A 24,518-nucleotide genomic window follows, 5' to 3' on the forward strand; every position below is an offset into this window, starting at 1 on the left:
GTTGGTTTTTGTCATCTACATGTTTTTCCCCATGGTTTACCAACTATCGGATTGGAGTACAAACCGAAAAGGGAACAGTTACTAGACACGTTTCTGACTTACAACTTTACTAGGATTCAACATCATGATTCATACAAAAATATTTTTGTACAATCTATGCCAGACAGACCAGACCGCCCCTCAGAAATTGTCAGGGGAGTCGCTTGTCTCAAAACTGGCAATATTTTTGGCTAGCCTCCATGTGAACTAGCACCGACACTTTTCAAGTATGGGCTCTTAACTGACAATTTAGAACAGAAGAAAACAATAACACCAGCTATAAGCCAGCAGGTTGTGACCACTCTGGCAAGAAACAACAAGCACTTTGCAAATTTGCAGAGGCAAATTTAGTTTCATGTCTTATTTTATTTCCAGTTTATATAGTAGTTTTTCAGCAAGTGTCTCCCGGCATCTAGAAATAAAAGAACATATATTATCTCAAGATAAAATTAACTAGCCAACAGGGCATTGGGTGGAAAAAAGAGGACACACATAGGACACCACTTTTTTTAATGTTCTGCAATTTAGAAAAAAAATAATTCTCAAAATCCCAAGCCGCTTCCTGTATCCACCAATATATGTGTTGCTGAGAACTAATGGTGACGTTTCACCAGCCGCGGCCCATCTTAAAAGGGCGAATAGACCACGTTCCCTCATTTTTTGCCCAAAAAGAGAAGTGTCTGTCAGGCTGAGCAAAGGCCAGCCTGACAGGCACTCTTTGTTTTCAGAACAGGCAGCCAGGGGCTAGATGTGCTAAAGGCACAAGCTGCTGGTTGCCTGAGCTAAACTTTGCTGGGCTAAAGAGGTCACAGCTCTTGTAGCACCTTGAGGCCCTCCCCCTTGTGACAAGGGGGAGAGTCACTTATTAACTTGGACCTGGGCGCTTCGGGGCCAAATGTCAATCACTGACACCTTATCACAGAGTGGGGTGGGGTCAGCAACGCTCACGGACCCCATCCCACTCTGTGACGAGTAGGGACTGCTGCCTCCCACTAGGGTCACCAATGAGGGAACGCTTCTGAGACCTCCGAGGCAGAGCCGTGCAGGTAAGTGTGGTATTTATTTATTTATAATGTTTGATGCGTGCATGAATATATGGGAGTGAGAGTTGTGAATGGATATGTGTGTGTGTGTGTGCATGCATGTGTGTTCGTGTGTGTGTGAATGCATGGGTGTGAGTCAGTGTTTATGTGTGCGTTTGTGTGCCGTTCGCCACCCTCCCTGCTATACCGCCACTGAGTTTCATTGGCTTCAGTAAGCAGGAATAAACTTAAGTTAGTTTGTCAACCAGCTGTCAGAATAAGACTCACCAGGCAGTTTTCACAATAACCAATTTTAATGACAGAGTGAACTCGACACTCTCATGTTAAATGGAAAGGAAATATCCACATCGAGCTATTATTTAGATTTAAAGCCCAGGTGATGGTCACACCTTATCAGGAGAATAAAGCATACCTATATTACAGTGCAACTATGAACATTGTTACCTCTTGTAAGATATTCCTTTCACCTGGAAGTAGTACCACATCAGCACAATGCTTGTGTCGTGGCAATGTCCACAGGTGGGCTGCTTTGCTGGATACCAGTCTAGTCTACAACCGATCTGCATTTGATTTGAGGAGCTGCTGATCCCTTTCTTTTCAAGTCTAAGGGAAGGTATACATTATAAAAAGATTCTGAATTTTAACCTAACTTAGTTGCTTTGCCAGAGTACATGCTAAATATTTTATGAGTTCATAGACGGCACAAGAAGCCCCCTGAAAATACACCTAGTTGGTAGCCTCTTCCTCGGTCTACACAAACAGAAAAAAGTTACTTCATAGCTACCATGCTGAGATCGGACGCTACCCGTGAAGGATAATACCTATCATCCTCTGTCCATCTCGTCACCTTTCATGTGTACCACCATCGGTACTACATGAGGGTCCTTTCTTGTATATATATTTATATACAAATAATAATACGCAAGGAATATAATATTCTTCCTATGGCCCTTTCTTTCCTGAGACGAAACGAGCTCTAAAGGACTACATAAACCTTTTTCCGGATATTTTACTTGCCTTTCAAATAGCCCTGACGAAGTTCCCGCATGGAACGAAACGCGTTGGCTGTGTACTGTTCGTGTTAAAACCATCAGAATAAAGAAAAGTTTTTTTGGACTACTTGATCTTGTGTTTAATTTCAATGAGTGCACCTTCCACCTTTGGATTTACGTTTTGACTCGCTTTGCACCTTTGGACGACGGATGCAGGAAGTGTTTTTGCACCAATCTTTTGATTGTTAACAATACATGTGTTTTGGTTGAGCTGGACCTTGGTCGGTCGTTCTGTTCTTTTTGCTTCTCAAGAAAAAAGTACCCTATTTAAAGACATGAGCGTCCAGCCTGCTTACAGGATTGATGGCGACTCCTGTGTGACAGGATTGATGGCGACTCCTGTGAGGCACCTAAAGAACAAACATGGCAACATAAGGGTAATATCGTTTACCTAAAGATGTATGGTTGTATTATGGAATATTTTGTAAGCAGCAAGTCCTATGACCATCATAACAATATTATAACACTGTGATTATAACATAAACAAGTCGATAGGCTTATTGACTAGAAGCCCATGGAATCTTGGATATCACTGTAGGGTGCATTAGCTAAATATGATGCAGCTAGAAGAGGGTCACTAGAATCCGGGCTTCCTACTTAGCTTATGAATAAGGATGCATCACTGAGAGAAATGACCAACCCAACAGAAAACATCTGTAAACAACTCTTTGCTCATATCTATTGATGACTGCTTGCAAGTTGCTAATGATGGTTTTATGTAAATGTTTAAGGGAAGATATGTACCAGTTATTGGCATCTTGTGCTAAAGTATAAGCTTTTAGAAATAAATCCTAGCACTAGTGGAAGAAAAAAATGACCTAAAGATAACATGTTTATTTATTTTTTTTATTTATTTTTTTTGGCAATTTTTAAAGCGCTGCAATTACCCATAGGTGTCTCGGCGCTAGCAGCTAAAGGCTAACTAACCAGATAATAAACATTGAAACAGTGGATAAAGTGATCTACAGGAATGTCATTGGGAAAACAGCCAAGTCTTTAGCTGCTTTCTGAAGACAATCAGAGATGGACTAATCTTTATGTTAAGGGGAAGGGAGTTCCACAATTTCGCCGCTGCTATGGTGAAACATCTGTCTCCCCAGGTCACTTTTCTTGTTCTGGGAATCTGAAGCATGTGAGCCGTGTTGGAACGCAACGTTCTGGGGGTTGCCAAAGGTTTAAAGGAACTTCTCAGGAATCTAGGTCCCGTGTTATTTATTGCCTTATAGACAATACAGAGGGTCTTGAACTTCGTGCGGCTTCTGACTGGAAGCCAGTGCAGTTGGTCGAGATGTCCAGAGACAGAGCTGTATTTGGGAATGCCCAGTAGAATTCTGGCGGAGGCATTTTGTATTAGTTGCAGTTTGGAGATAACCTTTTTTTGAGCATTGAGGAAGAGGGAGTTGCAGTAATCGATGCGAGAAAACACCAGTGTGGATATGAGTGTTTTTCCCATAGCTATGGGAAGGTACGGTAGAAGTTTCTTTATTTTCCTTAAGATGTTAAAGGAAGATGACACTGCCGAATTCGCATGATGATGGAAAAGGAGCTTGTTGTCGAATATCACTCCCAGATTTCTAACTTTACTGACAGGTTGTGGTGGGGTTCCTAATTCCTCAGGCCACCATGAAGGGGACCACACAGGTTGAATATTTCCAAACAGCATAACTTCTGTCTTAGCTGAGTTGAGTTTTAAGCAGTTGGAAGCCATCCAACTGCTAATGGCCCTCATACCATTCTTGAAATTTGCTGCGACCGTGGGTCCATCTTTGTGAATAGACAACACCAGCTGAGTATCATCAGCGTATGTTGTCAAACTGATGTTATGCTCCTTTATTACCCTCGCTAAGTCCGAAACATAGATATTAAAAAGGGTCGGACTTAGCGAGGAACCCTGAGTGACTCCACAGGGAAGGCTGAAGGTGGGTGAAGTAAAAGTGCCCAACTTGACCGCTTGGCTACGATCCGCCAAGAATGATGCAATGAGGTCCCTAGCTTTATGTTTAATGCCGATGGCCTCGACACGGCCGACCAAAGTTACATGATCGACCGTGTCGAAAGCCGCCGACAAGTCCAGCAGTATTAGGACAGCCTGTCCACCCTTATCCATTGTAGCCCTGATTTCGTCTGCCGCCTTGATCAGGGCGGTCTCTGTTCCATGACCTTGCCGGAAACCAAACTGGGTTTCGTCTAGCAAGTCATTAGTATGAATGTAGTCAGAAAGTTGTTTATTCATGACCGATTCAAAGATCTTGGCAGGAAACGGCAGAGATGCAATGGGACGATAACTGGAGGGTAGTGTGGGATCTAGGGAAGGTTTTTTAAGAAGCGGCCTGATAATGGTGTTTTTCCAAATGGTAGGATAGGATCCAGTGACAAACATACTATTGCAGATACGTGCAAGTGGCATAGAAATAATGTCTGGGATGTTATTGAGTATGGATGGATGACAGGGATCCAAAGGGGAACCAGATTTGATTGACTGAATTAATTTGTGAATGTCTTGTGGATTCGTGCTGGTAAATTCAGTAAATTCAGTAGAAGCTGTCAGAGTCTCGTGTAACTCAGAGTCAGAGGTGTCGGAGATTATCACTTTAGGGCTGAAATCCTTGAATATGGATGTGACCTTTTCAGAGAAAAAGTCAGCCAGTATGTTACAGAGATTTTGAGACGTTTCCGTCGGGGGGTTAGAAGGTTCAGCAAGATGGTTGACAACTTCAAACAGTTTCTTCATACTACATCGGGCTTGGTTTATTTGGGCAGTATAATAGATGTTTTTCTCCGATACTATGCTCTGCTTATAGCTAAGAAGTGCAGCTTTGTAGGCAGTCTTGTCTGCTGAGTGGAACTCACCAGTGATACTGTTAGGCGAGGGGGGGGGGGGGGTATGTATAGACACTTGTAGCAAACAGCAGACAAACACTAACTGGGGGAAGGTAAAATGGCCATTATTACACTTCTATCGGAATCCACCAGAGAAACTCTTGTTGTCAAAACCCTGGGCGAAAATATGGAACTATATTTTAAAAAGCAAAAAGACAAAATACATACTATACAAGGCTACAAGCCTCAATATCTAGGTCCTTTTCCAACACTATTATCCTAAATAAACCTGTAGTTGAGACATTAGCATATGAGACTGCTCTCTCGATGCTTAAGATTGCTGCAGAACGGAATGAGTGCTGAATGTTCTTATCGAGAAAGTCTGAGATGTACAAACTGGCCAGAGGTTGAAAAAGTTAATACTTGCAAATGTAAGTAAGACAAGGCTTTTCAATTTTGTAGGGGTACATCGGCTTTCACTTTAGGGGAGTGGGCTCTTTTCGTTTCTTCATGAATGCAGCGGGCGGCAGGTCTTTTCCAGAGATCTACAGCAGCAGAAACAGGGGACTGAGAAGTCATCCATTTGAGATGAGATGGGCTTCAGATCAAGAGCACCTGATACGCAGAACATATTTGGCACCTACACTCAAATGTAGGACTGTTAATAAATCCCTAGGCAAGGAGGCAACATGTCTCAAATTCATTGAAACAGTTCTAACTGAAAATAGAAGTCCCAAATTAAAATTCCTTATTTTGAAGCGCAACAACTAGCAATTAGAATCACAAGGTTACAGGTTTGATCACAGTCCCTTGCTTCCTTTTTCAGTTCATCAGGTTTGATCTCTGGCACATCACTCTCGATTAGCGGGAAGCTTTTATCAGACCACTGCCCAATGCAGTTGCAGACAGTTGAGCCATTTTATTCACAACTCTCAGACTCTCAAGTGACTGTTAACTGCTTAAGCCACACTACTGTTAACACTCTGTGGCCTTCCATCTACAACAAACTGAAATCTTGCAACTCAAGGAAAGACTATGCCTGTTCTTGGTTCCCAGATTCAACACACAGAGTTGCGTTTCTTGAATGGAACATCTTCGGTACCCTGATGAATTACAAAGAAACGTACCACCTACCATGCCAATCTGATGAAGCTATGGGTATCCACAAGGAACCAAGGGAGACCACAGGTCTGCTTCCATCATCCATTCAATCCACTTCTTTGTTGATCCTGAACCTAACTGGGGAGCTTGGAGATGCTAAAACGTTCATTTTTGTTTACTGATGAAGCTCCTAACAGATGGTGACTGTGGTGTCTTACAGTGAAGCTGCAAGATCCACTGCAAAATTTGTCATATAAAGGTTTGCCGTGTTCTTTAATTACTCAGCTCTTTACAAGACCTTGAGAGAGTTTGATCAACACACTTCTCAGCACCTTAAGGAAGCTCCAGTGGCATCCACGATTCAGTTTAAATCCTAGCAATACCACAAAATGTAATCAATGGGTCTACCCATAGCTACTTGAAGAACAACTTATGCCGCACTGCTTTAGGGTTCTCCTTGATTGTCCAACAAGAATAAACTGATATTAGCAAGACCATTCGAAAGAGAGATTGTGGCAAAGAATTCTCTAGTATTGATTGCACCTTAAGAAATTATGTTCCTCACATTCTCAAATGAAGCAACTTCTCTAGGTTTGGTAGGGCCCTGACAAATTACTTATTTGAGCAATATGTCCACCGCATTGCTGTAGTAATTGACTGCTTGTTGGGTATTTGGCGCTGTACACGTTTATGATAGATCGACTGTATGAGCCCTTTGAACACACACTCACCTGACACGGTAAACTTAAATACTGCAATACATGCTCCTTCTGTGTAGGAATCTCAGGAAATGTATTGAGCCCGAAAATCCATTAAGGCAGCTGCAACTGTAGGTGGTGCCTAGGTATGTATAGAATTTCAGGATCAAAGCCAGGTTTTAAAAAAAGCATTTGCAATGCAATAGGTCTCGCATCTGCAAGAGTTTGAGCTATTGGCATTGTAAATGAAAATGTCTTTAATTTATGTTTTTTGTAAACCTGCAAGCGGTGCGTAAACACGCACTTTGTTCTTATAGTCCTTGCTTACGATAAGCGAGACTGGCAGTTAAGAGGCGCAGTTACTGCCAGCCTTGCTTCTCGTAAGCAACGACTATAAGTACAAAGTGTGTGTCTACGCACCGCTCGCGAATTATCAAAAAACATAAATAAAAGGCATTGTAATTTACAATGCCAATCTCTCAAACTCTTGCAAATGCGAGACCTATTGCATTGCAAAGGCTTGTTCACTTTGCAGCTAAAGAATACTGGCAGAAATAAATACTTGGCATTGGACAACGCAGAGAAGGGAGCCTTTTCAACTGCCTCAGAAGACATGATTGGTAAGTAGGTCCATCGCACTAGTGTTAAGATAATTTTGAGGCTGAATATTTTGTAAATAGATCGGTTGGGAAATTGAATCCTCTATAATACCATGAACGGTGTAATCATTCTAAAATCTACACTTATTTTTTTAAGGTAGCATAAATCAGCCACTCATTAAAATGCATTTCCGGTACATTTTACATGTTTACGTAATTCGAAACAGAAAGAAAGCAGGGCGTCGGAAAGAATGACGTTTTCTAGCCCAGAGTCGGTCTGAAGAGGTGTTAATTCTATAGCAAAAACGCCCGATTACAGTTCCTAATTGCATTAGAAACCTAGTATGAAGAAGCCAGCGGAGTAGTTCTCAAACGACGCCCCCAGAAAAATAAATCTACTTTCGAATTACTTGGTAAACGCAACAAGCGTACACAAGGCGGAAACAAAGTTATCGAGGTAAAGCTTTATAAATAAAGGGTGCAGTCTGTGACACTTGCCTCGAACAAGTAGTTTAAAACAAAATAGGGCAACACTGTATCACCATATCCATGTGCATTTTAGCAACTGAACGCAATATATACGGGCTTGCATATTTAAGTCCGAGTTTAGGCGTACATAAAATGTCTCGTTAAAGATTGAAACTGCATCTTAATCCACTTAACACTTAAAGTAAGAACCCGTTATTAAAAATAAAAATCACACAAAACTCTTAATCAGGCGAGGTTGGTGAAATCACATCAGATTGATTCACGATAAACACGTTTTCAGCAATTGAAGTCAAACGTAATTTCCCGGACCGCCTGTGTACTGCAGCCTCTGTTATTGTGAAATAGTAAATATTTGCTTAGGAGTCAGTCCTTGACAGGCCTCCGTGCTTCGGCTGGATGAGAGATCAACATTATCAGAGCGAGGACAAAGGCAATGACTAAACAACAGTTTGCTTGAAGTGACTGCAACATAATAAACGGCCTGTGGTCAACTGGAAAACATTCAACTGTGTTTGACAAAGCGAAGCCGGAGGACTAAGCCAAGGCTGTGTCACTAAAAACTATTGAAGCAGAATTGTTAAGAGCCCATCAGAAGCTATCAGATCATTTTCATCAACACCTGCCGCTCCCCACCTCCAATGAGGGCGTGTTCGGTGATTCAAGCGGGAGGAAAAGGTTCAGCTACCTACGGAACCGTAAACAACAGACTAGACAGGGCCCCAATGCATACCCACAAAAGCAGTGCAATCGTCAAACCGGTAGCTGCACATGTTTCTGTGCCAAGAGTAAACACTCCCGCCCCAGCCACTGATGTGCACAAGCGACACCGCACGTTTTAAAGCAGACACAATGAGGGCCTGCACCACCAATCACAGTAACGGACCTCGCCACACCCCTAACCCCCCTCCTCACATAACCCCTCGCTTCCTAGGACTAAACTCTCTGAGTGCGCCACGTGCCCCCGATAATTACACAAGCCACTAACTCACCCACCACACACACACCCCCGCCTTGTGCTCGGCAGTGTGCGCGCGTGTCTAGCCTTGCCCCTCCCCGGGCCAGAGAAAGGAATGTGGCGGGCTCAGCAGCCCTGAGATCTCATGCCAACATCATAGGTCTTCGCACACAGTGTAAACTGCCCTGGGTCACCAGGTGAAAATAAGAACTAACAAGCAAGGCCATCTATTTTATCTAACAGATAACTGTGCTACTCTTCCACGGTGGCTCAGTCCTCCTCGGTTAGAAGACAGACTGAAGCTCCCTGTTCGCAGCACGTCTTACCTCAAGACAGCAGACCCAGAGGACACGTCAGTACGTATGTTCTGGCAATACAGAGGCATAGGCGCTGCAGCCTGCAGAGAAGCCCGGCCCAGCCCCTGGTTCCTGCTTCCTGCTACTGCCGAAGGAGGAGCTGAGGTGGGAGGAGGAACCAGCCGGAGGTAGTGAGTGCCTACGTCTGTGTGTTGTGAGAACCCACGTGGATGAGCCTCGTCAAAGAGCGCCTCTGTGCTCCACCCGAGGGTGGCAGCACAAGAAAACTTAAATCGCCAATACACATAATCCCACAGCCGGTTCAACTGCAAGGAGCAGGCAAAGACCAGTGTCCCGTGCTCCGAGACAGGCTGCAGCAGCTGCATAACCCGCCTTCTCCGTTCCCTGGCTTCGCTGCTCTGCTGGAGCCCCATGACTGATTGGGGGAGGGAGGAGCTCGGAAATAGAGAACAAAGAAAGTGAAACCAGCCACGGCATCGCTGCTGGTTGAGGTTTGACTCGATCCTGTTTGGGAGGCAGGAGGGGTTTTCTTGGCATGCAAGCATTACGGGCGCTGTAATGGGGCGCTTATAAAATAAAAACTAGCAACGTTCAAAGGCACTTGTGGGCACCAACATACAGTACACACGTTTCTTCTTGGCGGGGAGCTTGGTCAGGCTGGCGGAGCTGGTCTTGGAGTGGCGAGTAAAATGCAATTAAAAAACAGTGCTCGCCATGACGTTTTCGTTTGGCTTTTTCTGCCGTGGCCTCGCCTGCTAAAATGTTTCTTATCTTTATGGGGCCATGTGTTGGCCCCATAAAGATAAGAAACCTTTTGCGACAAACGCAAAGCAAGCGAGTCCGTCCAAATGGGACGGCTCGAAAAGCCAAGCAAAAACGTCATCGACACCTCTGTTCCAATGGCTGGCCACCGTTTACCATAAACTGTGACGCCGGCCAATGGAACAGAGGGGCGGGGCTTAAAGCCCCTTACAGAAAATACCCTGTTAACACTAAATCTCGCCAGCGAGACTGCGCATGCGCGCAGCCTACGCCAGGCGAGACCTAAAAAGGGTGAATGGAGTAGATTTAATAAAAGATGAATAATTCATTGTACTTAGGAAAGGGGTTAGCCGTGGTGGTACAAAGGATGTCTCAGTTCATATAGACACACAACTATGCCACTATGGGAGGCCATTGACACTCACTGCTATGAAACTCAGTATAACATACAACCAAGAGGCAGATACAGGCAAAATTCAAATTAGTCAACTGTGGCAGAGAAAGCCATTCTCCCAAAAGGTGTGTCTGTGTGTGGTGGGGGTGGGGGGGTTATGAAGCAGGTGGACCTGTAGCACAGTAATCGCCAGGGATGCGTGTGGTCATTAATAAAACCACCGCCCCCAATACAATGTACAGCATGGGCCTCTTTGCATTCTTCGGATGCTTCCAAGTAGCCATGCGCTTTAGAAATGCCTTTCCATTCCATTCCATTCCACAGGTACTGGCTTAGTCACGGTCTATGGTGACGCATTAGGGTAGCCCTCTCCTATCTACAGCGGAGCTGCTCATATAAAGGAGAAAATGGAGATGTTCCTGTTCAATGATGCTGTTTCTATCACTTTCATTTAGTCACAAAAAAAATATCACAGTTGCATCACAATTCCTCTAGTTTTGGTGATTCTGTAAACAGCATAGTTGGGTAGTATTTTACAAAACGCAAAATTTCCCCAGAAAATTTAAACCCAAGAGGTTATTTACGAGATTAAACAGGACGAATATTTTAATATGATGAGGAAGGGATTCGGGTGCTCGAGCACCAATAAAGGAGGGACAGGGTAGGCTAAGATAGAGTCATTATATTGGTATAAAGGCCATGCTTGAAAACAACAAAGGCACACCTGTGCCACAGGTATGCAGAGGTGCCTTCTACCGCAGCACGTGTGGGGGGGGCGCACCGACAGAACAACCCAAATAGTTGTGAGCCCGGACCAGTGGCAGTGACACGTGAGCCGGTTACCCAGGATTTGGAATGCCTTGCCCCAAGAAACGAGACTTAACCCATCGGCAGCCTTTTTCAAAAAAAGAAGTGAAATCTATTCTTCTAGCCAAATTCACATGACTCTTTGATTCTCCCTTGTATCTATGTGATACTAGTGTATGCTAATCCTTACTTTCCTCACCTATTTCACGATATTCATATGTTTTCTATGTCGTTATCTCTGTACTGTAAAGCGCTCTGATACCTGTAAAGGTCTTGTTCGCGCTATACAAAACTGCAAAAATAAATTAATAAAATAAATAAATACTATCGCACAGCGAGGGCACCCTAAACTGGCTCGGGAATCCTGTGAGCTGCTCCAGTTTTGACGCATTTGTGTTCTATACAGGAACAATGGGGCAGCCAAATAAGAGACGAAAAAAGAGAAGGAGAGGGGAATAAAGTCCGCCAAGGAAAGAATGTGGTAATGTTTTGTCTGTCACTACTGAGAAAGATGGTTCCAGTAGTGTAATTACGAGCCGCTCGCCTTTCACCTGCATTGGAAAACAAACAAAAAATCGAGTTCCCAAGCAGAGGAAACAACTTGCGAATAGACAGAAGAGCACATGATGGGTAAAATGCATGATCCAACCTGCAGGATCTAAAGATTTGAGGTGATGGAAAAATAAACTGGAAACAAGGGCAGTCGACGCAGTTTGTGGAAATCCTAGCCTCCAACCCAGAGCTCCGAAAAGGTGCCTTTGGGGAATGGCCTGCCCGTGGGAGTCTTGTCCAGGCCTGCCGCCCTGCCTGACATCACTGCACGTCAGAGATTCCACAAGGATGAAGGCTGAGAGACTCTCGTTTATTCTGAACTGAGGCGAAGGTAAATACAGACATTTCTGAACACTGTCTCTGTGTGCCCAATAGATTTTAAGGACAGATAGGGATGTTCTGTAATAGGTAGATGACTGATGGGCCGGAATATTCACAATGCCCGCACAACATTTAATATAATCAGCAGATGGAAGACTATTTTCCTTTGTCTGAAAATGATACCAGACAGACGGGCAGGCTGCGCCAGCGGAAGTAGGTGCTGCACAGCAACGTGGCTGACGACACTACCTGCTCATGCTCCCTTCCCATCTACCTATTTCTTTCAACCTCTCTCTGACCTGTAGCACAAGGAAGTACCACAAAAGCCTGGATCATGTCCCCACAAGTCCACTAACGGAACCCAGTGCTTGAATGTGGTAGTTTTCGTGGCAGCAGTACACCCAGTAGAAGCCATGGATACTAAAACCGCCGTGGTAGTGTGGCAAGACGAAGTAACCAGGGGCAGCTGGTACCCTTTGAATGTGGTGTGGCGAGCAAAGTGGCCCACCACTTCCAAAAAACAAAATTAGACAACCCCTCCATCCAAAAACCTAAAGTAAAACAACTCCTCCCTCCAAAAGCCAAAATAAAAACAACCCCCCCCCCGAACCCCTCAATTTAAACAAACGAATTACATGCATTACACATTTAATACATAAAAAATAAAAGTAAAAATTACTTACCCACGGGCTACAACGCATCCTCCTCTGTGTTCTCCTGCAGTCTGTTGCACGAAGAGCACCTCTAACCAATCAAGATGCTGCTCTCATGCTGTTAACCAGCATGAGAGGAGCACCAGGATTGGATGGAGTGGGTTGAACCGATGCACCTTTAGGCCCTGGATGCCTATGCTTGCTCTCCACCCAGCTATCTAAGACAGCCGTCCAAACTAAGGTGCACTTTTCATTGTCTGGCCAGTCCTCCATGCTGCCAATCGGCAGCAAAGGACACACCCCCATTTCTCCTAGCTCGGGGGCAGGCTGGTGGCTGCGGGGGCCACGCTGTGTTCAAAATAAAATGGCAATGAAATCATTTAATTGCCATTATATTTTGAACACTTAGCGTGGCTCGCAGCGGGTTGGGGGGGGTGGTGCGCCATCACTCAAGGAGAAACCACGGCTGCAAGTATCTGGAGGGGATCAGAGAAGGGTAATCGGGTAGAGGGGAGGTAATCATGAACGTACTGCAGAAGGCATTACAGCACAAGTTTTGGATGTGAAGGTCACAATTAGAAAGTTTCTCCCAAATTCTATGGCTTATTGTCTTGAAATCAGTGTAGAAGCCCGTGGCTCTGAATGGTCCCGAATACTACTAGACAGCCTACTCCACCTCATGAAGAGCGCATCTGTGCAGAAAGTACAGGCTCACGTGCACCGAAGCTCAACATGCTTGCAAGTCCTGAATCAAGAGAGATTAGCCAAGCTCAGTGAGATGCTCCAGGAGGGAGATTGATTGAGGAGTGAGGCGAAGACTAGAGAAAGAAGGAACAAGAGAAAGCTCGTGGAAGGGGAGGGTGTCCAAAGAACCAAAAAGTCAAAGAATAGCGCAAATCTAAAAGGAGAAAGGGAGAAGATTACTGCCACATCCTCATGCCCTGTACCAGCTGCACAAATTGATTCATATACTTTTCATAACTGTGTCATGTGAAGGTATCTTTAAAACGATATCTCGCTACAAATTCACATACGGATGCAGGCTGGGGGCCATTTGAAAACCGTGAAACAAGTCCTGGAGCATCCTCACCGGAAAGAGAAAGGGAATGGCTTGGGCAAGAGCTCAGTTTGTCCCCTGCAGGTGAACTGTATAGAGTCAATGATCAACAAAAGTTTGAGAGGAAGGCCTGGAAAGATGTTAGCAAGGCGGTTGGCTGAAAAAGCACTAATGCATACATAAACACTTGAAAAACTCAGCTGCTAATCTCAGACAGTCTTTGTCAAACCACCTGAGCAAGTCATCGCCATGCACTAGAGGCATTATTTACAGTACAAACAGTATGTCCACCCTACAAGTGAGCAGAGTATCCTGACATTCAAGTAATCTATCACACATCTGAATATGCCCAAGCAGGATACAGCAGAGGTTGAACAAACATCACCATGTTGTGACATTACAGTCAGTAGGAGACCAAGGGAACAAAAAGTGCAGTCTGCATTGGTGAGGATACAGGGTTGAATGATTTAACAGGATTTGCAGTGTCACAAAGTACTAGCATCCAACATTGGTGAGGGGAAGTGTCCAAGAATGATGAAAGCAGAGACATGGTGTCTGTAAGACCAGTAACAGATGGAATCCTCAGAGGCAGACTGTTCCCTTCCCCCAGCATTGGTGTTGGTCTCACCGAGTCCACAAGTTAGTGTTATAGAAGAGAATGCATGTGAACACTGACAAAATGAGAAGGGCACTAGTTAAAAAAAAAATGTAGTTATCGGTCTGAGTTGGATTGGTAACTAAAACGAAAAAAACACTGCAGAGGTGAACAGAAACAAAATCGAAGATGCAAGCAAGAGGGGTAGCAAAAGGCGGGATGTGGGCAGTTGGGTAGAAGCAACACAGGGAATGGAAACAATACGGGAGGGGCAGAGAAGCACACGGTGAGATAAAGCAACTTGGCTAGAGTAGAGAAAACACAGTGAGACAGAGCAACACAGAGGGGGGGGGGGGGGGTGGAGCACAGAGCGATACAGAAATGGAGGAGGGGGGGGCACATAGTGAGATAGAGCCACTCGGAGACAGGGTGGCAAAGAAGCACATAAGTGAGACAGCTGGAAAACACTCACACTATTGTAGAAAGCTTAGCTAAAAACAGGAAAGCAAGCACACAAAAAAACCAAGTAGTGTAATGCTCCAGGAGACTTACAAGCTCATGACAGAAAAGCAAAGTCACACAAGGCATCAATACAAAGCAAGCAAATTACAGTAACAATGAGGCTGACCAATGTTAAACAATGGGCGGACTCTAAACCCTCTGTGATCTAACAAAATGTCTTGCAACAGACAGTGCATATGCTGTCTTAGGTGAGACCAAAAAAGAAAGAAAGCAATATTCCAAACAGAAGGGGGGAATCTAAACCAGCAGAAAGGCCAAATAGAAATGAAAATCAATTATTCCAAAAAAGCAAGTAGCCGCAGTAATCCATGAGTTGGTTCTGCAATGAACAGTCAGTAGAGAAGAAATCAAAGAATGTTTTGAGGGCTGATATCGGGAGGTGTTCCAAAATGGCTTCCATCACAGGTGTTTTTAATTGTTACTAATCAAATATGGCACTATGAATCCATTTCAAGAGGGCTCCTATTTTAGACGCATGTGTGGCTTCTTATACATGTCCTCACTGAATTCTGACAAAAATCAAGCTGGCTGCCACCCACCGCCACATCCCATTCATGGAGCTCCCAAAATGGAAGTAGGACCGCAGGCTTCAGAAGGTAAGTCATTAGCTGGTGGTTATGAGCCAGTATTCTTGGTGTGTCATGGCATGACTGTCTCCAGCACATCTTGTGGTAGAAATCTGCCACCGCTACACCCATGTACATTACCTTCAAGTCCACGAGTTTCCAGAGTTCACAAGCAATCTTCATCTCAACTGTGGTCTCGGGACCAAAAGCGCGACAATATCCTTAAAGCTCTTTGTGAAACATTGCTGCCCTGTACACCATGGAGACCTGGGCAATTTAAATAAATAGGAGAAGTGGGCTGTGTTGGGGTTGATTCTTCAATTAATACGTTTATTCAGAAGTATTACTGCACAGGTGTTTCACTACATTAGCATGTATTATGCTACAGGATGGATTTCTGTCCTTTAGAAAGGAAATCCACAAGTCAAATAATTCATAATAACAACGCATCACAGAAACAGAATAATCATACACAGGCTATTCACAAAGGAAACTTACACTTGTAAGTAGTTTACACACGTAATTTACTCTTACACTTTTGAGTAATTTTACTACTGCTGGCTAGTTACAAAATCGAAGAGTAAAGCTACTCAAAAGTGTAGACATACATGACGCCACCACTGAAAAAGGAGGTGGAAGCACATTTACGAGTGTAACTTATTACTGCCAAAAAGAAAAAGCAGTAAGTCTAACACCACATATGACCAACCACTCATACATGCATCAGCCTCCCACAAAAAATAATAGGGGTATGGAATAAAATCCCATAGGAAATAAAGTGAAATGAAACTTCTTTAAATATAAAGCCATATAATTTAATGTTAAAAAATATATACAAATAAAACATTATTTAATTATAAAATATTTTAACACATTTTTTTAATTGAAAAATTAATGTAGCTTTTGGAGAAGAACAGCGAAGTGGAGCGTTCACATTACATCTGGCAGGTTCCAAAACAAAGACTTAGCTGCCATGCCCTCCGACCTGGCCAAGAAAAAGGCTGCGAAGAAAAAGGAAGCAGCCAAAGCTCGCCAACGTCCCAAGAGAAACGAGGATGAGGGGGGTGAGCTGGAAGAGAAGTGTGAGCAGAGCAATGGGACAGAAAATCTAGAGGTTGATGAGATGACCAAGGAACTGGAAGAGTTTGAGTTGAAAAAAGCTGCAGCTCGAGCGGTGACTGGTGTGCTGTCCTCCCACCCAAACAGCACTGATGTCCACATCATTAACCTGTCACTGACTTTCCATGGACAGGAGCTCCTCACAGACACAAGACTAGAACTAAACTCTGGCCGACGCTATGGGCTTATTGGGCTTAATGGAGTAGGAAAATCAATGCTTCTGTCTGCCATTGGCAAGCGTGAAGTGCCTATTCCGGATCACATCGACATCTATCATCTTACACGTGAGATGCCTCCAACGGAAAAAACTGCTTTGCATTGTGTTATGGAGGTGGACCATGAGAGGAACATGCTAGAGAAAGAGGCTGAACGTCTGGCGCATGAGGATGCTGAATGTGAAAAACTTATGGAGTTGTATGAGCGCCTGGAAGAACTGGATGCTGCCAAGGCTGAAGTGCGAGCTGCAAGGATCCTACATGGGTTGGGCTTCACCCCTGCTATGCAGAGAAAGAAACTGAAGGACTTCAGTGGAGGCTGGAGGATGAGAGTGGCCCTTGCCAGGGCCCTTTTCATCCGTCCATTCATGTTGCTGTTGGATGAACCAACAAATCACCTAGATCTGGATGCATGTGTGTGGCTTGAAGAGGAACTTCGCTCGTTCAAGCGTATCCTGGTCCTCATCTCCCACTCCCAGGACTTCTTGAATGGAGTTTGCACAAACATCATTCACATGCACAACCGCAAGCTGAAATACTACACTGGAAATTACGATCAGTATGTGAAGACTCGACTGGAGTTGGAGGAGAATCAAATGAAACGTTTCAATTGGGAACAGGATCAAATCTCACACATGAAGAATTACATTGCCCGGTTTGGACATGGCAGTGCTAAGCTTGCCCGACAAGCCCAGAGCAAAGAGAAGACCCTTCAGAAGATGATGTCATCTGGCCTCACTGAACGAGTTACAAATGATAAGACTCTATCATTTTATTTCCCGTCTTGCGGCAAGATCCCTCCTCCTGTTATTATGGTGCAGAATGTCAGCTTTAAGTATAGCCAGGACGGGCCAATGATATACACAAACATTGAATTTGGGATAGACCTTGATACGCGGGTAGCTCTTGTTGGCCCAAATGGAGCTGGGAAGTCCACACTCCTTAAGTTGCTGACTGGAGAGATATTGCCAACAGATGGCATGATCAGAAAGAATTCCCACGTGAAGATTGGCCGATACCATCAGCACTTACAGGAACAGCTGGAACTTGATCTTTCTCCTCTGGAGTACATGATGAAATGTTACCCTGAGATTAAAGAGAAGGAGGAGATGAGAAAGATAATTGGCCGATATGGGCTCACAGGGAAACAGCAGGTCAGTCCCATCCGTAATCTCTCAGATGGACAGAAGTGCCGTGTCTGTCTTGCGTGGCTTGCCTGGCAGAATCCTCATTTGCTCTTCTTGGATGAACCGACCAATCACCTGGATATTGAGACAATTGATGCTCTTGCTGATGCAATCAACGACTTTGAGGGAGGCATGATGCTAGTTAGCCACGACTTTAGACTTATTCAACAGGTTGCACAAGAGATCTGGGTGTGTGAGAAACAGACCATCACCAAGTGGAAAGGGGATATCCTTTCTTACAAAGACCACTTGAAGTCCAAATTGGTTCGAGAAGAGTCACTTTCCAAAAAGGCATGAAGCCCCGAGAGGAAGCTTGAAACAATGCATTGATGGAGCAGGATCAGAATGCCTGTGTACTGATGGGACTATCTTGGAGCAACCAGATTCATAGCTCTTCTGAAAACGGTGTATCTGGATTTCTTGTCTAAAGGACTGTTAGCATTGTTGCTGTAATCCTCTATTTCCTCTCCTGCGCTCTTACTCCTCAAGGACAAACCTTTTTACAGGAACATCGCCTGCCTTCTCTCAGAAATGAGTAAGACTGCTGAATCTAGGGAACATGTTGGGAATGAGATCACCCAAACTATTATTTTGCTTCACTTCAAAAACTGCACTTCAGAGTGTCTCTCTGACTTTTGGTTTTAATGTGTTATTTAACTATGTACATTACTGTTCAGAAGTTAAGAGAAACAATTGACCGTCGAATAAAGAAAACCCTTCTCATAAAAAAAAAAAAAAAAAAAAAAAGAAAAATTAATGTAACATTAGTTTTTTTATTAAACTATAACTAAATTACTTTTAAGTAATTCTATACTTTAGTTTTAAAAATTACTAAGCAATTATAATATAATTATATACTGATCCTTTTATACAAGTCATTACAACAGGTGATTAAATCAAGGACACTGATCTGATAAACGCAAAAAGACCGAAAGGGCAGACAAATAACCTTTGATAGTGCACACGGCAAGTCCATACTGGGCCAGTGATAAAACAAATAGCAACACATTCAACAGTTTGCCTTTTAATGGGTCTGTATTGCAAGAGCCACACCAAGCCACAAAGTATCCCCAGCGCCCATCGTAGATCGATTTTGTTGGGGGACTGGCAGCAAGGATCCACAACTTCAGGAGGGAGGTCAAATTCAGTCAACTTCCATCGTTCAATCTCCATGTATTGAGGTATACATTGTGCAGGCCCGGGAGTAGAACCCTACCCCGCTGCTGCAACAGAAGATACTCCCGAAGAGGTAGCTTGATCAGAGGATGGTTGCTTATACCCAGAAGTTCCAGGTACTACACTCTCATGGCCCAATCCAGAGCCACTAAGATGACTTGGGCACAGTCGTCACTGACCTCCTTTGGAACTCTAGGCAGGAGAGAGAGAGAGGCAAAAAGGCATACAGGAGACCCATGCTCCACTCTCGATAGAATGCAACCCAGAGAGAGAGCCTTCTTGGAAACTTCACTGCGCACGTGTATTAATGCAGCATTTTCTCTACAATAGCGAAAAGGTCTAGCCAGTGATTTCCCAATTGCTGGAAGAAAGCTTGTGCCACATTAGTATGTAATAGCCATTCGTGACCTGCCGGGTGCTGCTGGCTGAGTTCATCCGTCCTGGCTTTCAAGGACCCCGACACGTGGTTCTTGACCAGGGAAATGCCCCGACGCTCCAGCCAGCTCAAGTGATGAACAGTCTCCTTGCACAAGTCCGAGAAACCCACCCCTCCCTGCTTGTTGCAGTACCACATGTTGGCGGTAGTGCTGCTCACGAAAACAGGAACTAGACTATCTTTGATGGACTGTAGGAAGGCTTTCACAATCATGTGAATGGCCCGCAACTCCAGTAGGTTGATGTGGAGTCATGTCTCCGCAGGGGACCGGAGCCCTTTAATCTCCAGCTCACCAAGTTACCACACCAGCCCAGCAGCGATGAATCTGTCACCAGCGGCAGCTCTGGGTGGAGCAGGGAGTGTGGTCAGTTGCAGTTCCAACTGATGTCATGCAGCCATCACTGCAGATCTTTTGCAGTCTCCTCCCAAATCTTGATGGAATCTGACAGGTTCCCCTTGTGCTGGGCCCACTGAGACTTCAGGTTCCACTTCAGAGCCCACATATGTCACCTGGCATAGCCAACGAGCAGGAGGCAGGAGGGCAAAAGGCCCAGAACCTCAGCGCCACTCTCACTGTGACTCAGGACCGAGGTAGAAACATCAAGGCCATAGTCTGAATATCCTGGATTCATTGTGATGGATGGAAGGCCCAGAATTGCACTGTATCAGAATGTCTCCTATGAAGGGGAGCGTCGACGAAGGAGTTAGGTGTGACTTCTGCACATAGGAAGTGAATCTCAACGATGTCAGAAGGGGGTCCACGACTGACTGACTGCGGAAAGCAACCGTTCAACAGCAATTAAGGGAAAGTGGAATCGCCACCCTTCAAAGATGTGCTGCAAGCACCACCATGACTTTCGTGAACACCTGAGGGCACTGGAGAGACCGAAGGGGATCACAACAAATTGAAAATGTTCCTGGCCTACTTTGAACGGAAAGTAACACATGTGAGACTGAAGGACAAGTACATGAAAAGAGGGGTCCTGCTGATCCAAAGCCACCATCCAGTCGCCTGAACACAGGGCACACAGAATGTAGGCCAAGGCTAGAATCTTGAGTATGTCTTTCCACAAGAAGGTGTTAAGAGGTTGGAAATCTGGGATGGGAAAAAAGTGCTCATCCTTCTGCATTACGAAATAATGGGAGTAACAACCAGTCCTTATTTATAAGGCTGAACCCCTTTCTAAGGCTCCTTTGGCCAAAAGAGCTTGCACCTCTTGAAGAAAGATGGGCAGGTGCTGCTCCGAAAGGCACTCTGATATGAGCGAAAGATGAGGCGGTTCAGAAAAAAATGGTAAGGCGTAGCCTAGTTAAACAATCTGAAGGACCCCTCTGTCAGATGTTATATTTTGCCACCTGTGGAGGAAATGTCTGCATCCCAAAGGGTGGTTGTGTGCAACTAAGGGCAAACTAAAGTGGTTTAGTGGCTACTGCCATACGGTCGGGGAACTGGAAGTTCGATGCTCCAGGTGGCCTGGACGTTGTCTGCTGGATCCCCGCCCCTGAACTGGGTGTTTGTTGTAGGAACGGTTGGCATTGGTACTACAAATACACCAAACCTCTGGAGTTTTCCTTGAAGGGACAAAATTGCTGAAGAAACTGTCTAACGGGAATAGAAAGGCCCAAGAAATGCGCCATGGTTCAGCTCCATTTAAAGTGTTCCAGGGCCGAGTCACCCGTCTCGCCAAACAGGTGGGACCCATTGAATGGCATGTCCAGAGTGTTGCCGGCACATCTCCATCGCCCTTGGATCTCACCCACACTTGGCGCCGCAGTACCATGCTAGTTCCAACTGCTGTGTACAAGCAGTCAGTAGAGTACAATATGAAACATATTAACATATTTGGCTGCATCCTACCATCCTGGATGGTTTGTAGGGAAAACATTGGGACTTACCCTGCTGGTGGAAGCTTGAACTCACATGCTTTCTCATGTAGGGTGTTCCATTAAGAAATCAGTGCTGCGTGGTGCTTCTCTGTGGCATGTGGCTACCTGCCTCAACCGATGGGAAAGAACAAGGCTCAACCCAGATGCCCAGTAATGTATCCGTCTAGGCCTCATTGAATGCCAGTAGAGGTTCGGAGGAAGCCTGTCCAGGCTGCAGAACTTCAGATAGGATGTTTGTCTTAACTTCCATAGAAGGAAGTTGTACGTTTAATATCTCAGCTGCATGACGTATCACCATAGCCTCCTCTGTTGAGGAACCAGTCCCATATTCGTGGAAGTGTCCAACTCACTGGCCTGCCGTAAATCCACATAAAAGTTATCATCCATATAAAAGTTGTTGTCATAGTGTGGAGGTAACTCATCCCCATCATAATCCCTGAAGACTGGCTGGCCCTGGCCAGAGTCAGTACCAAAACGTTGCCTGAGTGCTGGTAGGAGGCTCTGCAGCAGATGCATTGGTGACGTGTCTGAATCAGATTGGAGAAGGACCTGTTGGGTGGATTCTGGATGCCAACTCAGTCAGGCTGAGATGAATTAGACTAGAAGTAAGACACAACTATTGGTATGGCGTTCCCCGGCACCAGAGGCATTGGAACCGGCATCAATATTGAAGAGAATGGCGTGGGTTTTGGAGCTAGAGTACGAGTCAGCACTGAAGCTGGTGCAGAACCCGAGACTGTTTTAGGAGGCACAGACAAGGCTGAGGACAGATCTGCCAGTGGAAGCTCGAATGGAGATCTCCAAATATTCTTGGGGCCCAAAGCACGACGAGAGAGACAAAAGGGTGAAGAAGACATTCAACATACCTCTTTAAAGGCTTCAATCTGTTCTGATGTTGAAGATGGCCTGGGGTTCCTTGTGATTCGATATTAAATCAGCATTTTCAGAGAGAGGCAGGACTGTGACCAATCTTGGTTATTCTTCTTGTGCTTCCACCTCGATTTATCAGAAGACTTGGGCTTTGGCAAGAACCTGTTGATGGAATGGCCTTAAGAGCAGGTCTGTGCCCTCGACTTCAAGAGAGAGTTTGCACGAATTCTTATGGTGTACGCCAACGTAAGCTTCGCTTCATATTCCCAGGTCGCCTTCTAATTCATGAGGGGAACACTATTCCCATGACTCAGAGTCGTGCCCCAAACACCAGATTTATACCTCTTTGGGTTCTGTCACAGACATTTGCTTGAGGCAGTCCTGACGGGGCTTAAACCCTGTAGTTTTATGAGGGGACATGTTCCCTTGCACACGTGGTTTTGTAGAAAACTATGAAGAAAAAAATCATCAACTGATGAGAAAGAGTGGAAGGTAGCTCCAGACCAGCGTACAAAGGAGTTTAAAGAAAGGAATAGACATCAACATTCAAGGGTGGTGCAAGGGTGGTGCAACGGCGCCAGCTTCACTTCATCCCGTAAACAGCAGCACCTCCGTGGTGCCGCATCGGACCCACAGCAATGCAGAGAGCCTCTCTCCATGACCGGGTAAGGGCCGTTGTAAATCCAGACAAACAGGAAACCCATTTGGAGTGAGGCCACACAGGAGATAATTTGCTCACAAATCTTTATTGGACATCCGGCCAGCAGGACCCCTTTCAAGCAGCATGTCCTTAATCTTTCCGCCAGACGCGGTTCAGGGTGAAAATCCTTTCTTCAGTGGCTAAGGTAAACGACCCTTTGAAGCGCTGTTCGTTGCACACATCTTCTTTTTCAACACCTGCCTCAGTGGGCGTGGCCACACTATGGCCTTTTGGGAGTTGTAGTGCGCTAACATTATTCCCAAGTGGGTACGCTTTAAACAGTCTTTTCTTCACCCAATAAAATTGCAAAACCTTGTTCAGGGACCTGCCCCACTTTAAGGGTGCCAACAGTAGCATTCTAAAGCTGACACCACCCTGCAACGGCGCCAGCTTCACTCTGTCCCGTAAACAGCAGTACCTCCGTGGTGCCGCATCGGACCCGCAGCAATGCGGTGAGCCTCTCTCCACGACCGGGTAAGGGCCGTTGTAAATCCAGACAAACAGGAAATCCATTTGGAGTGAGGCCACACAGGAGATAATTTGCTCACACATCTTTATTGGACACCCGGCCAGCAGGACCCCTTTCAAGCAGCATGTCCTTAATCTTTCCGCCAGACGCGTTTCAGGATGAAAATCCTTTCTTCAGTGGCTAAGGTAAATGACCCTTTGAAGCGCTGTTCGTTGCACACATCTTCTTTTTCAGCACCTGCCTCAGTGGGCGTGGCCACACTATGGCCTTTTGGGAGTTGTAGTGCGCTAACATTATTCCCAAGTGGGTACGTTTTAAACAGTCTTTTCTTCACCCAAAAGATTAAGGACATGCTGCTTGAAAGGGGTCCTGCTGGCCGGGTGTCCAATAAAGATGTGTGAGCAAATTATCTCCTGTGTGGCCTCACTCCAAATGGGTTTCCTGTTTGTCTGGATTTACAACAGACCTTACCCGGTCGTGGAGAGAGGCTCACCGCATTGCTGCGGGTCCGATGCGGCACCACGGAGGTGCTGCTGTTTACGGGACGGAGTGAAGCTGGCGCCGTTGCAGGGTGGTGTCAGCTTTAGAATACTACTGTTGGCACCCTTAAAGCGGGGCAGGTCCCTGAACAAGGTTTTGCAATTTTATTGGGTGAAGAAAAGACTGTTTAAAGCGTACCCACTTGGGAACAATGTTAGCGCACTACAACTCCCAAAAGGCCATAGTGTGGCCACGCCCACTGAGGCAGGTGTTGAAAAAGAAGATGTGTGCAACGAACAGCGCTTCAAAGGGTCGTTTACCTTAGCCACTGAAGAAAGGATTTTTATCCTGAAACGCGTCTGGCGGAAAGATTAAGGACATGCTGCTTGAAAGGGGTCCTGCTGGCCGGGTGTCCAATAAAGATGTGTGAGCATATTATCTCCTGTGTGGCCTCACTCCAAATGGGTTTCCTGTTTGTCTGGATATGGATATGTATAGATATATATTCACTGTAAAAACCATAGGTTTCACACATGTTATAGTTACGAATTAGCATTTAAAAAACCTTGCAAATTCACTTAAAAAACCATAGGTTTCACACGTTATAGTTAGCTGGACATTTCACTCGTAAAAAACC

At 45.1% G+C, this 24,518-nt stretch overlaps 1 protein-coding gene and 1 pseudogene across 4 annotated transcripts in view; one reads left to right on the forward strand and one right to left on the reverse strand.

The window, feature by feature from the left end:
• The window catches only part of GSTCD (glutathione S-transferase C-terminal domain containing), an 841,775-nt gene that overhangs the window by 445,742 nt on the left and 371,515 nt on the right, over nucleotides 1-24,518 (reverse strand). The gene's annotated exons all lie outside the window — the stretch shown is intronic.
• On the forward strand, nucleotides 16,244-18,616 carry LOC146862218 (ATP-binding cassette sub-family F member 2 pseudogene; annotated as a pseudogene). The gene has a single exon (XR_014978110.1). The product of XR_014978110.1 is annotated as an ATP-binding cassette sub-family F member 2 pseudogene (transcript).

The sequence above is a fragment of the Triturus cristatus genome, chromosome 2_2, assembly GCF_964204655.1.
Source record: "Triturus cristatus chromosome 2_2, aTriCri1.1, whole genome shotgun sequence".
Classification (NCBI taxonomy): domain Eukaryota; kingdom Metazoa; phylum Chordata; class Amphibia; order Caudata; family Salamandridae; genus Triturus; species Triturus cristatus.